Source organism: Arachis ipaensis, chromosome B1, assembly GCF_059453495.1.
Source record: "Arachis ipaensis isolate K30076 ecotype BB chromosome B1, ASM5945349v1, whole genome shotgun sequence".
NCBI lineage: Eukaryota > Viridiplantae > Streptophyta > Magnoliopsida > Fabales > Fabaceae > Arachis > Arachis ipaensis.
The window spans coordinates 121,517,921-121,532,913 of record NC_142436.1 but is presented as its reverse complement, the minus strand read 5'-3'; positions in this window follow the sequence as shown (position 1 = coordinate 121,532,913).

Genomic DNA, 14,993 nt, shown 5'->3' with positions numbered 1-14,993 from the left:
TTTTAATACCATGTCATGATACCACTCGTCCCAAAAGCTTCAGTTGATGGAAAAAGGTAATATTAATGGTTATATCTTTAATACTCCCTAAACCTCTATTGTATACATTGTATAAAAATTCCATTGGCTCCTCATACTTTTCCAGAACTCTAATACCATGCCATGATACCACTCGTCCCAAAAACTTCAGTTGATAGAAAAAGATAACACTAATAGTTATATCTCTAATACTCCCTAAACCTCTATTATACACATTGTACCCATTAGCTCCTCTTACTTTTCCTTTTTATAATTGTTTGAATTAGAAATCTAAATTAAATATTTATAAACTTATTTCTATCAGAGAAAAAGTTGGTATGATAACAACTACCAAACATAATTATAAAAAAACTGCTAACAATTGACCTAATGATACCAATCATAACACAACATCTAAATAAAACAGTCAATCAGATTGAATCACACATAAGAATATAAAAAATCATAACACTAACAAATGCCATGCCATATTTTATTAATATTTAATTTGGTTTGATCAACGTTACCTTGCAAATAGGGCCTAGCTACGACGTAGCCATGTTTTTCATGTCAGTTAATTTATGAGGGTTAGGAATGGTCACTCAGGGTTAGGATCGGAATGGTCGGTTAACTAATATTACTTAGTCTAGTAATTAATTTATTAATTTGTTTAAATGTTGGAAATTTTAATTTTATTATATGTATATAATAATTTATTACTTAATAATAAATTTTTAAATATAATTTAGATCTATAATGAATTAATTTGTAGTATATTAAATTGAAAAATATAGTAAAAAATCATTTAAAAAAAAGGTATGGCCAGGTGCATGCTGCATTGGTGAGTGCAACACAATACTAATGGCAATGACAAACTATGGGTTTTTCTCATCACGATGGTTCTACTATAATTTTAAATTGTTATGTAAAAAAGAAATATTGCTATTATTCATCTCTATTTAATAATATAATTCATGTATTTATAGCGTGATCATTCCTGAAATAAATAATATAATCAAAGCAATTAGTGAGATATATCAACTTCACATATACAAAATCATGAGTAGAAGGAGATTTTACAGCATATATAATTAAGTAATTTATTCATCAGTGGTAGCTCATTTTGAATTTTTATATTATCATATTATTAAAAATTAATTATTTTGATTGGAGGAATCATGAGTGTCTCAATATTGATAGATCTTCTTCTTTAATATCTAAACTCTTAATACCACCCAATCATTTGGACCATCAAAAATTCAAAATCATTATTATTATTGATGCGTACATCATATCTTGGCCACAAAACGCAATAACTTTGGACACGTAAGCTCCAAATCAAATAACAAATATAATTAGTAAAATAGTATAATTCCAAAACTCACATAGTGATATGCACGGAACCTATCGAAAATCTCGAAAAAATTCAAGTCTAGTGCAACAAATTCTCACTCTATATAAGAAACGAAAAACAACGCTCAGAGGACACATTTACATTCTCTACTTAACTTGCTAATATTTTTTTTATTATTAAGATCAGACTTTGACTTGAGCATTAGAGTATCTTTTGTAGGTGTTCTCACCCGCAGAGTTCAATTGAAGTCGATGTATAGCTCTTTTAGTGCTAGCAGCACACTGTTTTCTGGAGTCGTTACAGCTCCGTCAGACTTTCACGAATAGAATATCTGGCGTCCGCCATGGGACCCGAAAAACTAACTTCACCATATTAATCACTTTTAATCATAAACTCTCCTTAATAAGGACTTCCACGATGGTTGACAATGAGAATCCACAACTGTTATAGCTGAGTTGTTGGCACAAAATGATGAACTCCAAACGAAGATTCAGAGAATGGCTGATCTACTAGCTCAGCACCAAAAGAAAACAGGGCAAAGGAGATCCCAAGAATGCAAATCTTAACGACGAGCATATGCTAAAAGCTCGTCTAGAAGAGGCAACACCTCCGAAGAAAAGAAAGACACTATCCAATCCTTTTTCAAAGGACATTATGAAGTTCCAAATGCCGAAAAATGTCAAGCTGCCCACCTCTCTCAAGCCATACGAAGGTATTAGAGACCCTCACATCCATGTCACTAAATTCCAGGCAATGATGTTCTTTAACGGTGCCTCTGACCCTATACTTTGTCAATCTTTTTCAACCTTTTTAGATGGTGTTGTTTTACTTTGATTTTCTAAGTTGCTTGCAGGATCCATTTCAAATTTCGAAGACTTGGCAGAAGCTTTCACCAACCATTTCACCACGTCAAAGATATATGTCCATGGATCGGACTATCTTAGCACCATCAAGAAAGGACAACACAAAAGCCTCAAAGACTATATGACACGATTTGTCAAAGAAACCATAGAGATTCCAGAGATCTCAGCCCAGACGTCCACTTACATGCAATCAAGAGCGGCCTTCGTCCTGGAAAATTCCAAGAGACCATCGCAGTAACAAAATCGAAGAGATTGAAGAGCTCTGTGAAGCTCGGAAGATAGACAAACAACAACCCTGCCAAGAGGAGGAAAGAAACCACAAACCACAAAACAACAAGGATGTCAAGAAACCATTTAAGCTAACTCCAAACTTTGACACTTATACTAGGTTCAACTCTAAAAGAGAAGATATCATAAAGGAAATCCTTCATGCTAAAATTATCAAACCTCCAAGAAGGGCAGGCACCTACCAAGATCAAAGATTTGTGGACAAAACAAAGAATTGTGCTTTCCATCAGAAATTCGGCCAAATGACAGATGAATACATAGTGACAAAAGATCTCTTGGAAAGGCTAGCTCGGCAAGGCCTCCTAGACAAATACGTAGACGAACGAATATATAAGGATGGAAACTTCACCCAAGAAGTTAACGATCAAACTCCCACAAAAGACAAAGATAAATAAACGAATTCTAACCAACTTAGAGGAGTCATCAATTGCATTTCAGGAGGAGTCGCCGGAGAAGGAACCACAATCTCAGCTCAAAAGTGAAGTTATAGGGCTATGTTAGCAATAGAAGGATCAGCCCCTCCAGCAACAGAAGACACGACCACAGTAGCCATTATCTTCACACAATCTTATTTTTGCTCACAAAGCCCGAACCTTGACAATCCAATGGTGATATCCGTTCAAACTGGTGACCTATTGGTAAGAAATGTCTTACTAGACCCAAGTAGTAGTGCCGATGTCTTATTTTATTCAACATTCCAGAAAATAAAACTATGTGATAAGGCTATACAGCCTTCCTCGGGAGAATTGGTTGGGTTCTCTGGGAAAAGAATTCTGGTGCTTGGTCACATTTGGCTAAAAACTACGATGGGGGAAAACCCCCAATAAAAAATTATTGATGTTCGATATTTAATAGTGGACTGTCCTAGCCCATATAACATCATCCTCGAAAGGCCAACTTTAAATCCTTTTGGAGTAATAGTATCCACTTTACACCTGTGTGTTAAGTTTCATGTACAGAAAAACTTGATTGCAACAGTACATGCCAACTATAAGGAAGCATGGCAATGTTAATACGCAAGCTTGAAACAGAACTCTACCAAGATCATGTTGCCAGCACGTATGCAAGCCGTGTATAAATCAAAGGATTTACCTATGTTATCCGAACTCGATCCTTGGAAGAATTTCAGAGAAAGACCCCAACCAATGGACGGTGTCAAGAAGGTGAACCTAACTAAAAATACAAACCGTTTCACATATATTGGAGGTGCACTTTCAGGAGAAGAACGATCTCAGCTAACAACTATATTATAAGACAATGCCAACCTATTTGCATGGACGCCCGCTGACATGTCAGGAATCGACTCCGATGTCATATGCCACAAGTTGGCAATTGATTCAACAGCCCGACCTATAGCTCAGAAAAAACACAACCTCGGAATAGAAAAGAAGGCACCATCCTTAGAAGAAACCAAAAAACTGCTCGCCACTAGTTTCATCAAAAAGCTGAGATTTACAACTTGGCTATCAAATGTGGTAATGGTAAGAAAAACTCATGTAAATGGATCATATGCATCAACTTTACAAATCTTAATAAAGCATACCCTAAAAATGCATACCCATTGCCTTGTATTGACAAACTGGTTGTTAATGCCTCTAGTTTTAGTAACTTAAGCTTCATAGATGCATATTCTGGTTATAAATAGATTTTAATGCATCTTGAAGACCAAAGCAAGACAACTTTCATTATAGAATTCAAAAATTTTTGTTACACGGTAATGCTATTTAGTCTTAAGAATGTAGGTGCAACATACCAATGACTGATGGATAAAGTATTTCAACATCAAATAGGACGGAACATGAAAGTCTATGTGGACGATGACTGATAAACCCATATTTTATGGTATATTTTGTGCTTAGTTTGAGTGATTTATCCAACACTTTACCCACTTATTCATATTAATTGCATCGTTTTACATCTCCTTCCTTCTTGTGTGATGTATGTGAGAAACATGTTTCCTATGCTTTTAAATTAATTATTTTAATTACCTTTATTTCCATTCGATGCCGTGATTAGTGTGTTGAGTAGTTTCAGATCTTCTAAGGCAGGAATGACTCAAAGGATGGAAAGGAAACATACAAAAATGGAAGGAAAGCACAAAACGGAGTCCTTGAAGAAACTGGCATCCACGCGATCGCATGGACGACGCGATCGCGTGCCAAGCGCGAATCAACAGCGACGCGGCCACATGACTGATGCGGCCGCATGACTGAAGCGACCGCGTGGCAAGAAAAAGCTCCGAACGACGTGACCGCGTGACCCACGCGGACGCGTGACAGAGGCCACGCACCAGAAATTACAGAAGACGCTCCCAGCGAATTCTGAGGCCCTTTTTGGCCCAAATCCAAGTCCAGAAGGCATAGACCAGAGGTTATGAAGTGAGGGAATGCATCCATTCAGAGAGAGCTCGCCAATTTTATTTCCCATGTTTTAGATCTAGTTTTGAGAGAGGTTCTCTCCTCTCTCTCTCTTAGGATTTAGGACTTCTCTTAGTTTTAGGAGTAACTCTCAATCCCAGGTTCTTTATTTTTATTTATTCTTCCAATCTAGTTTATGAACTCTTCATGTTAGATTATAATTTCCCTTATTAATGTTATTTGAGATATTTCAATTCATGATTGCTTTCTCTAATTTATGTTATTGTTGCTTTACATCTAATGGCATTTTTATTCCAGCAAATTTACTTTTTCTTCTTTTGGTCTTGATTAAGAAAGCAGTAACTCAGGAGTTATCTTATCTCAACATAATTGATAACTGTTATCTTTGCTAATTGAACTGAGCTTCAATAATCCCAACCTTTTCTTAGGAAATAAATAGGATTCGAAGATCAAACTAATTAGTCCCTTGACTTTCCTTTACTTTAGTAAAGGTTGACTAAGTGGAATTAAGATTCAACTTTCACTGTTGTTGATAAGAATAACTAAGCCTGGACTTCTAATTTCTCATACCTTGCCAAAAGTTTGCTTTACAGTATTTATTTATTTATTTTAATTGCTATTTAAATCAATTGTTATATTTGTTCCTCATTCTTAAAACCCGGAATTTGCAATCTCCATAACCAATAATAAGAACACACCTCCCTGCAGTTCCTTGAGAAGACGACCCGAGGTTTAAATACTCGGTTATCAATTTTAAGGGGTTTGTTACTCGTGACAACCAAAACGTTTGTACGAAGGGATTTCTGTCGGTTTAGAGACTATATCTACAACACGATTGTTTTTATGAAATTCTTTACTGGCAAAAATCCTAACGTCAAAATGGCACCGTTGCCGGGGAACTGCTAACGTGTGCCTTATTATTGGTTATTGTAAATATTTTTCTTTTGCTTGTTTATTTATTTTTTTTCTCCTTTTTATTTTTATTTGCTACTATGGATTCTCACCCCTCTCGCTTTGAGTTTGGTTCTAACTTTGTTGAAGGAAATAGAAGTTACAGCAGGAATATGCATCAAGGTCAGGCCAATCAAGGATGGATGGAGCAAAGAGGATCTAATCAACCCTTTAGGCAACAACACCCTCTAAGATATCATGGACAACGACCATTCTACAATGCATACCCAGCTGATAGATATGGTGGACAACCTTGTAACTACCAACAAGCCCCACCCCGTGCCTATAGACCATCCTCTCAACATAACCTCGAACCACCACACTCACAAGTTTCTTTTCGCCATTCGCCACCGTATGATCCTTTCCCACCCCAGTTCCAATCCAATCACTCCCAAGCACCACCACTTCCCTATGTTTCATGTCCAAATCCATCACCCAGAGAATCAGAGGTTCGCCTCAAGGCAACAGTAAATAAACTTCAAACAACTATTCGACAACTGGAGCAAGCAGTAATTCAATTAGCTTCTAGACGCGCGAACATTCAAGGACCAACCACAACCCCATGTGGACAATCTAATAAAGAGCGTAGCATGAAGGAAACACTAGAAACTCCAGTGGGCAAGACAGAGAATGAGTTCATACTAGAACAATTAGAAGAAGCTGTCATTGTACAAGAAGAAGAGTTGGTTGAAGATCTAGGAGACGATGAACCTCCATGGGAATCCAGAGTTGAGGAGAACTCCATCAAGGACGTTACAATTGATGCTAAGGAGGATATTGCACAATCCCCAAGGCAAGTCGTTTATGAAGAATCAGACAGAATAATCCAAGAAGCAAATTCTCTTGATGATGATAGTCACAAGTCAAGTTCTCTTAGTAATGAACTTGCATCTGCAAGTGAGTTCTCTGAGATCGACGAATCTTCCCCAAACGAATACGAGGATGATGCAGAGGTAGATTTCTCTCAACCTCCAATCTATGACTCAAGTGATGAGGAAGACATAGAAGACTTTGACCGGGGTGATGATGCATTTGAAGACCCTTGCAAAGAAGTGGAGGAATTCATAGAAGATTACCAGGGAGTAGAACTTACAGAACCACCAGAAACATCTTTCCCAAGGCCATTACCACCTAATACAAGCTTCAAGTGGTTACAATCCTTAACTTTTAACTTTACTTTTTCACTTGAATACGGTTTGCTTGAAACAGATGGCCAGCTTAGAGCTCTCCGCGGCTTTAAGAGTAAGAGGAAAATGGCTCGTTCTCAGAGCTAGCGTACAAGGTTCAATAAGGTTCCACGCTTCAACTTGAAGTGCACGGATTGGTATCATGCTCAATTGAATGGATCTCGGAAAACGTTTAGTTACCATGGTGAGAATTTACTTTTTAAACCGTCCGGATGGAAACATGGAGATCAAGATGGAGGCGGATTTAAAAACAAGGCTTGGGATCCTGGAATCTATTCTAACATTCATCACCCCGGGAGCCTAAAATTCTGTTTTAAGCTGCTCAGAAGCTTTACATGCTTAGTTTGGGACCCCGGAGGCTACTGGCATTCCAAGCACTGGTGGAGATTTCTGGATGAGTTTAAACACAAGCCACCATAACAGGAAGCTGAACTAATGTCCAACTTAAGGACTTTAACTAAAAGTGCTAGGTGGGAGACAACCCACCATGGTATGATGGTTCCTTTTGTAATTTTAATTTTATTTAGTTTTGTTTGTTTTTTAATTTTATTTTATTTTTATTAAACCTGGAATCATGCATAGCATTCGTATTGAGCACTGCATTCTGCATATTGCATTCCGCATTCTGCATAAAAAAATAAAATAAAATAAAATAAAAATTTTCAATATTTAATAAAGGGGATACAAAAGAATTCCCCAAATGCAAAAATAAAAGTAATGCACATGGAATAAGAACAAAAGTTGAAACATGAGCATGTAACATCCAAAAGTGGGAAAAATATGGGAAAATAGGTAAAGAAGTTTTGTTTTACTATGTATGTTAGGTGAGATCTTAGTCTAATTAAGGATTCACTTATTAGCTCACTTAGCCTTATACATATATCCTTACTTTTACCTTGGCCCCATTACAACCTTAATTAAAGACCTCATGATTTTTGGTATGACTGTATTCTATAATTGTTGATTGGTTAGATGAAGAACAAAGTTATAGAAAGGAAGAATAAAAAGAGGAATAGAGTGATTAACCCAATAAACACTGAGTGACTAGAGAGTAAACACAAATCCAGTGAGGGTTCAATAGCTCATTAACATTTATCTCTGTTTGAATTATCTAATTGTCTTGCAAGTTCATAAAATATTTTTTTTCTCCCATCTCAATTGTAAAAGTGCTTATTGATTATCTAAGGCTTGGCTATATATATACATATATGACTCCTTGAGAATGTGAATTAATTTAACTACCTGTAAGCTTTATATATGAGTGAATAAATTAGAATTGCATGTTGCATTTAGATTAGATTGCATTGCATAACATTCCATCACTTTAACCTTACTTATTACCTTGGATTTAGCATGAGGACATGCTATTGTTTAAGTGTGGGGAGGTTGATAAACCCATATTTTATGGTATATTTTGTGCTTAGTTTGAGTGATTTATCCAACTCTTTACCCACTTATTCATATTAATTGCATAGTTTTACTTCTCCTTCCTTCTTGTGTGATGTATGTGAGAAACATGTTTCCTATGCTTTTAAATTAATTAATTAAATTACCTTTATTTCCATTCGATGTCGTGATTAGTGTGTTGAGTAGTTTCAGATCTTCTAAGGCAGGAATGACTCAAAGGATGGAAAAGAAACATACAAAAATGGAAGGAAAGCACAAAACGGAGTCCTTGAAGAAACTGGCATCCACGCGATCGCATGGACGACGCGATCGCGTGCCAAGCGCGAATCAACAGCGACGCGGCCGCATGACTGACGCGACCGCGTGGAAAGGAAAAGCTCCGAACGATGCAACCGCGTGACCCACGCGGACGCGTGACAGAGGCCACGCACCAGAAATTGCAGAAGACGCTCCCAGCGAATTCTGAGGCCCTTTTTGGCCCAAATCCAAGTCCAGAAGGCATAGACCAGAGGTTATGAAGTGAGGGAATGCATCCATTCAGAGAGAGCTCGCCAATTTTATTTCCCATGTTTTAGATCTAGTTTTGAAAGAGGTTCTCTCCTCTCTCTCTCTTAGGATTTAGGACTTCTCTTAGTTTTAGGAGTAACTCTCAATCCCAGGTTCTTTATTTTTATTTATTCTTCCAATCTAGTTTATGAACTCTTCATGTTAGATTATAATTTCCCTTATTAATGTTATTTGAGATATTTCAATTCATGCTTTCTCTAATTTATGTTATTGTTGCTTTACATCTGAAGACATTTTTATTCCAGCAAATTTACTTTTTCTTCTTTTGGTCTTGATTAAGAAAGCAGTAATTCAGGAGTTATCTTATCTCAACATAATTGATAACTGTTATCTTTGCTAATTGAATTGAGCTTCAATAATCCCAACCTTTTCTTAGGAAATAAATAGGATTCGAAGATCAAACTAATTAGTCCCTTGACTTTCCTTTACTTTAGTAAAGGTTGACTAAGTGGAATTAAGATTTAACTTTCACTGTTGTTGATAAGAATAACTAAGCCTGGACTTCTAATTTCTCATACCTTGCCAAAAGTTTGCTTTACAGTATTTATTTATTTATTTTAATTGCTATTTAAATCAATTGTCATATTTGTTCCTCATTCTTAAAACCCCGAATTTCCAATCTCCATAACCAATAATAAGAACACACCTCCCTGCAATTCCTTGAGAAGACGACCCGATGTTTAAATACTCGGTTATCAATTTTAAGTGATTTGTTACTTGTGACAACCAAAACGTTTGTACGAAGGGATTTCTGTCAGTTTAGAGACTATATCTACAACGCGATTGTTTTTATGAAATTCTTTACTGGCAAAAAGGGGGGGCGTGGCTGGGACGGACGGCGGCGGTGGGTGGTGGTTCGCGGAGGGCAGTGACGGAGAGGGGATGGAAGAGGAAGAAAGAAGAAGAAAGAAGGGGGGAGAAGGAAGAGGGGTAGGTGGCGGCGGCGTCTGGGTGGTGGCGGCATCTGGGTGGTGGCGCGGTGGTGGCTGGGTGGTGGTGGTTGAGGGTTGGAGAAGAAGAGAGGGAGAAGAAGCATTGAGGGAGGCTACGCGAATGTAGGGTTTCGCGTGACTGGGGGGTTATATTTTTGAATCTACGCGGCCGCGTGGAGTACGCGGTCGCGTGGTTGGGGTGAAAATGGGGGTGATGCGATCGCGTAGGGTGCGCAATCGCATGGAGGGGGAAAAGAAGGGATGACGCGATCGCATGGGGCATGCGATCGCGTCACTGGAAATTGTGCTAAACGCACAAATCCAGCGTCGTTCCAGCGCAACTCTCTGTCTCCTATTGGGAATTGTGCAATCCATGCGACGCGATCGCGTGGGATTGGTTTTGTGCATGTGACGCGATCGCATGGGGCATGCGATCGCGTGGGCCATTTTGTGCTAGACGCACAACGGCCGCACGATTCCAGCCTAACTTTCTGGACGTTGGATGTTTACGCCGATCTCCAGGTCACGCGGCCGCGTGGATGACGCGGTCGCGTGGGAAGTGTAATTCGCCATTTGACGCGGTCGCATGGGCCATGCGGTCGCGTCGCGCAACCCTTTTTTTATGCAGAATGCGGAATGCAATATGCATAATGCAGTGCTCAATACGAATGCTATGCATGATTCCAGGTTCAATAAAAATAAAATAAAATTCAAAACAAATAAAACTAAATAAAATTAAAATTGCAAAAGGAACGATCATACCATGGTGGGTTGTCTCCCACCTAGCACTTTTAGTTAAAGTCCTTAAGTTGGACATTAGATGAGCTTCCTGTTATGGTTGCTTGTGTTTAAACTCATCCAGAAATCTCCACCAGTGCTTGGAATGCCAGTAGCCTCCGAGGTCCCAAACTAGGCATGTAAAGCTTCTGAGCAGCTTCAAACAGAATTTTAGGCTCCCGGGGTGACGAATGTCAGAATAGATTCCAGGATCCCAAGCCTTGTTTTTAAATCCGCCTCCGTCTTGATCTCCATGTTTCCATCCGGGCGGTTTAAAAAGTAAATTCTCACCATGGTAACCAAACGTTTTCCGATATCCATTCAATTGAGCATGATACCAATCCGTGCACTTCAAGTTGAAGCGTGGAACCTTATTGGACCTTGTACGCTAGCTCTGAGAACGAGCCATTTCCCTCTTACTCTTAAAGCCACAGAGAGCTCTAAGCTGGCCATCTGTTTTAAGCAAACCGTATTCAAGTGAAAAAGTAAAGTTAAAAATTAAGGATTGTACCCACTTGAAGCTTGTATTAGGTGGTAATGGCCTTGGGGAAGATGTTTCTGGTGGTTCTGTAAGTTCTACTCCCTGGTAATCTTCTGTGAATTCCTCCACTTCTTTGCAAGGGTCTTCAAATGCATCATCACCCTGGTCAAAGTCTTCTATGTCTTCCTCGTCACTTGAGTCATAGATTGGAGGTTGAGAGAAATCTACCTCTGCATCATCCTCGTATTCGTTTAGGGAAGATTCGTCGATCTCAGAGAACTCACTTTCAGATGCAAGTTCATTACTAAGAGAACTTGACTTGTGACTATCATCATCAAGAGAATTTGCTTCTTGGATTATTCCGTCTGATTCTTCATAAACGACTTGCCTTGGGGATTGTGCAATATCCTCCTTAGCATCAACTGTAACGTCCTTGACGGAGTTCTCCTCAACTCTGGATTCCCATAGAGGTTCAGCGTCTCCTAGATCTTCAACCAACTCTTCTTCTTGTACAATGATAGCTTCTTCTAATTATTCTAGTACGAACTCATTCTCTGTCTTGTCCAATGGAGTGTCTAATATTTTCTTCATGCTACGCTCTTCATTAGATTGTCCACATGGGGCTGTGGTTGGTCCTTGAATGTTCGTGTGTCTGGAAGCTAATTGAATTATTGCTTGCTCCAGTTGTCAAATGGTTGTTTGAAGTTTATTTACTGTTGCCTTGAGGCGAACCTCTGATTCTCGGGGTGATGGATTTGGACATGAGACATAGGGAAGTGGTGGTTCTTGGTGGTGATTGGATTGGAACTGGGGTAGGAAAGGATCATACGGTGGCAAATGGTGAAGAGAAGCTTGCGAGTGTGGTGCTTCGAAGTTATGTTGAGAAGATGGTCTATAGGCATGGGGTGGGGCTTGTTGGTAGTTACAAGGTTGTCCAGCATATCTATCAGCTGGGTATGCATTGTAGAATGGTCGTTGTCCATGATATCTTGGAGGGTGTTGTTGCCTAAAGGGTTGATTAGATCCTCTTGGCTCCATCCATCCTTGATTGGTCTGACCTTGATGCATATTCTTGCTGTAACTTCTATTTCCTTCAACAAAGTTAGAACCAAACTCAAAGCGAGAGGGGTGAGAGTCCATAGTGGCAAACAAAAATAAAAAGGAGAAACAAAAATAAATAAACAAGCAAAAGAAAAATATTTACAATAACCAATAATAAGGCACACGTTAGCAGTTCCCCGGCAACGGCGCCATTTTGACGTTAGGATTTTGCCAGTAAAGAATTTCATAAAAACAATTGCATTGTAGATATAGTCTCTAAACCGACAGAAATCCCTTCGTACAAACGTTTTGGTTGTCACAAGTAACAAACCCCTTAAAATTGATAACCGAGTATTTAAACCTCGGGTCGTCTTCTCAAGGAACTGCAGGGAGGTGTGTTCTTATTATTGGTTATGGAGATTGCAAATTCGGGGTTTTAAGAATGAGGAACAAATATGACAATTGATTTAAATAGCAATTAAAATAAATAAATAAATACTGTAAAGCAAACTTTTGAAAAGGTATGAGAAATTAGAAGTCCAGGCTTAGTTATTCTTATCAACAACAGTGAAAGTTGAATCTTAATTCCACTTAGTCAACCTTTACTAAAGTAAAGGAAAGTCAAGGGACTAATTAGTTTGATCTTTGAATCTTATTTATTTCCTAAGAAAAGGTTGAGATTATTGAAGCTCAGTTCAATTAGCAAAGATAAAAGTTATCAATTATGTTGAGATAAGATAACTCCTGAGTTACTGCTTTCTTAATCAAGACCAAAAGAAGAAAAAGTAAATTTGCTGGAATAAAAATGCCTTCAGATGTAAAGCAACAATAACATAAATTAGAGAAAGCAATCATAAACTGAAATACCTCAAATAGCATTAATAAGAGAAATTATCATCTAACATGAAGAGTTCATAAACTAGATTGGAAGAATAAATAAAAATAAAAAACCTGGGATTGAGAGTTACTCCTAAAACTAAGAGAAGTCCTAAATCCTAAGAGAAAGAGAGGAGAGAACCTCTCTCAAAACTAGATCTAAAACATGGGAAATAAAATTGGTGAGCTCTCTCTGAATGGATGCATTCTCTCACTTTATAACCTCTGGTCTATGCCTTCTGGACTTGGATTTGGGCCAAAAAGGGCCTCAGAATTCGCTATGAGCATTTTCTGCAATTTCTGGTGCGTAGCCTCTGTCACGCGTCCGCGTGGGTCACGCGGTCGCGTCGTTCGGAGCTTTTCCTTGCCACGCGGTTGCGTCAGTCATGCGGCCGCGTCATATGCGTTCTGCTTAAGGCGCGCGGTCGCGTTAGTCATGCGGCCGCGTCGCTACTTCTTTGTGCTTGGCATGCGATCACGTCGTGCATGCGATCGCGTGGATGCCAGTTTCTTCAGAAGCTCCGTTTTGTACTTTCCTTCCATTTTTGTATGTTTCCCTTCCATCCTTTGAGTCATTCATGCCTTAGAAGATCTGAAACTACTCAACACACTAATCACGGCATCGAATGGAATTAAGGGTGATTAAAATAATTAATTTAGAAGCATAGGAAACATGTTTTTCACATACATCACATAATAAGGAAGGGAAAGTAAAACCTTGCAATTAACATGAATAAGTGGGTAAAGGATTGAATAAATCACTCAAACTAAGCACAAAATATATCATAAAATATGGGTTTATCAACCTCCCCACACTTAAACAATAGCATGTCCTCATGCTAAATCCAAGGTAATAAGTAAGGTTAAAGTGATGGAATGTTATGCAATGCAATCTAATCTAAATGCAACTACCTAAATGAATGATGCATCATACAATTCTAATTTATTCACTCATATATAAATCTTACAGGTAGTTAAATTAATTCACATTCTCAAGGAGTCATATATGTATATATAGCTAAGCCTTAGATAATCAATAAGCACTTTTACAATTGAGATGGGAGAAAAAGCATTTTGTGAACTTGCAAGACAATTAGGTAATTCAAACAGAGATAAATGTTAATGAGCTATTGAACCCTCACTGGCTCTCTAGTCACTCAGTGTTTATTGGGTTAATCACTCTATTCCTCTTTTTATTCCTCCTTTCTATAACTTTGTTCTTCATCTAACCAATCAACAATTATAGAATACAGTCATACCAAAAATCATGAGGTCTTTAATTAAGGTTGTAATGGGGCCAAGGTAAAGGTAAGGATATATGTATAAGGCTAAGTGAGCTAATAAGTGAATCCTTAATTAGACTAAGATCTCACCTAACATACATACTTAGTAAAACAAAACTTCTTTACCTATTTTCCCATATTTTTTCCACTTTTGGATGTTACATGCTCATGTTTCAACTTTTGTTCTTATTCCATGTGCATTGCTTTTATTTTTGCATTTGGAGAATTCTTTTGTATCCCCTTTATTAAATATTGAAAATTTTTATTTTATTTTATTTTATTTTATTTTTTTAATGCACATGGTAATTTAATCACTTTGATTTCTCATGAGCATGCTTTCCAAAATTTCTTATTTTGAGTTATTTTATTCTTTTCAATTTTTCTACCTCTTGTTTTTATCATCCATGTTCCCAATAGGTTTCCCATATTTAAACTATTCATAATTTGCTATCTTAAGCTAACCAAGGATTCAGCTTGGGATTTTATTTTGTTTTTCTGCTTAAGGCTAGTAGTTGGCTAATAGAATAAAAAGGAATTTAAAGGCTCAAGGGGGCTAACAAGGGTGATGTGAAAGGTAGGTCATTTTTGGG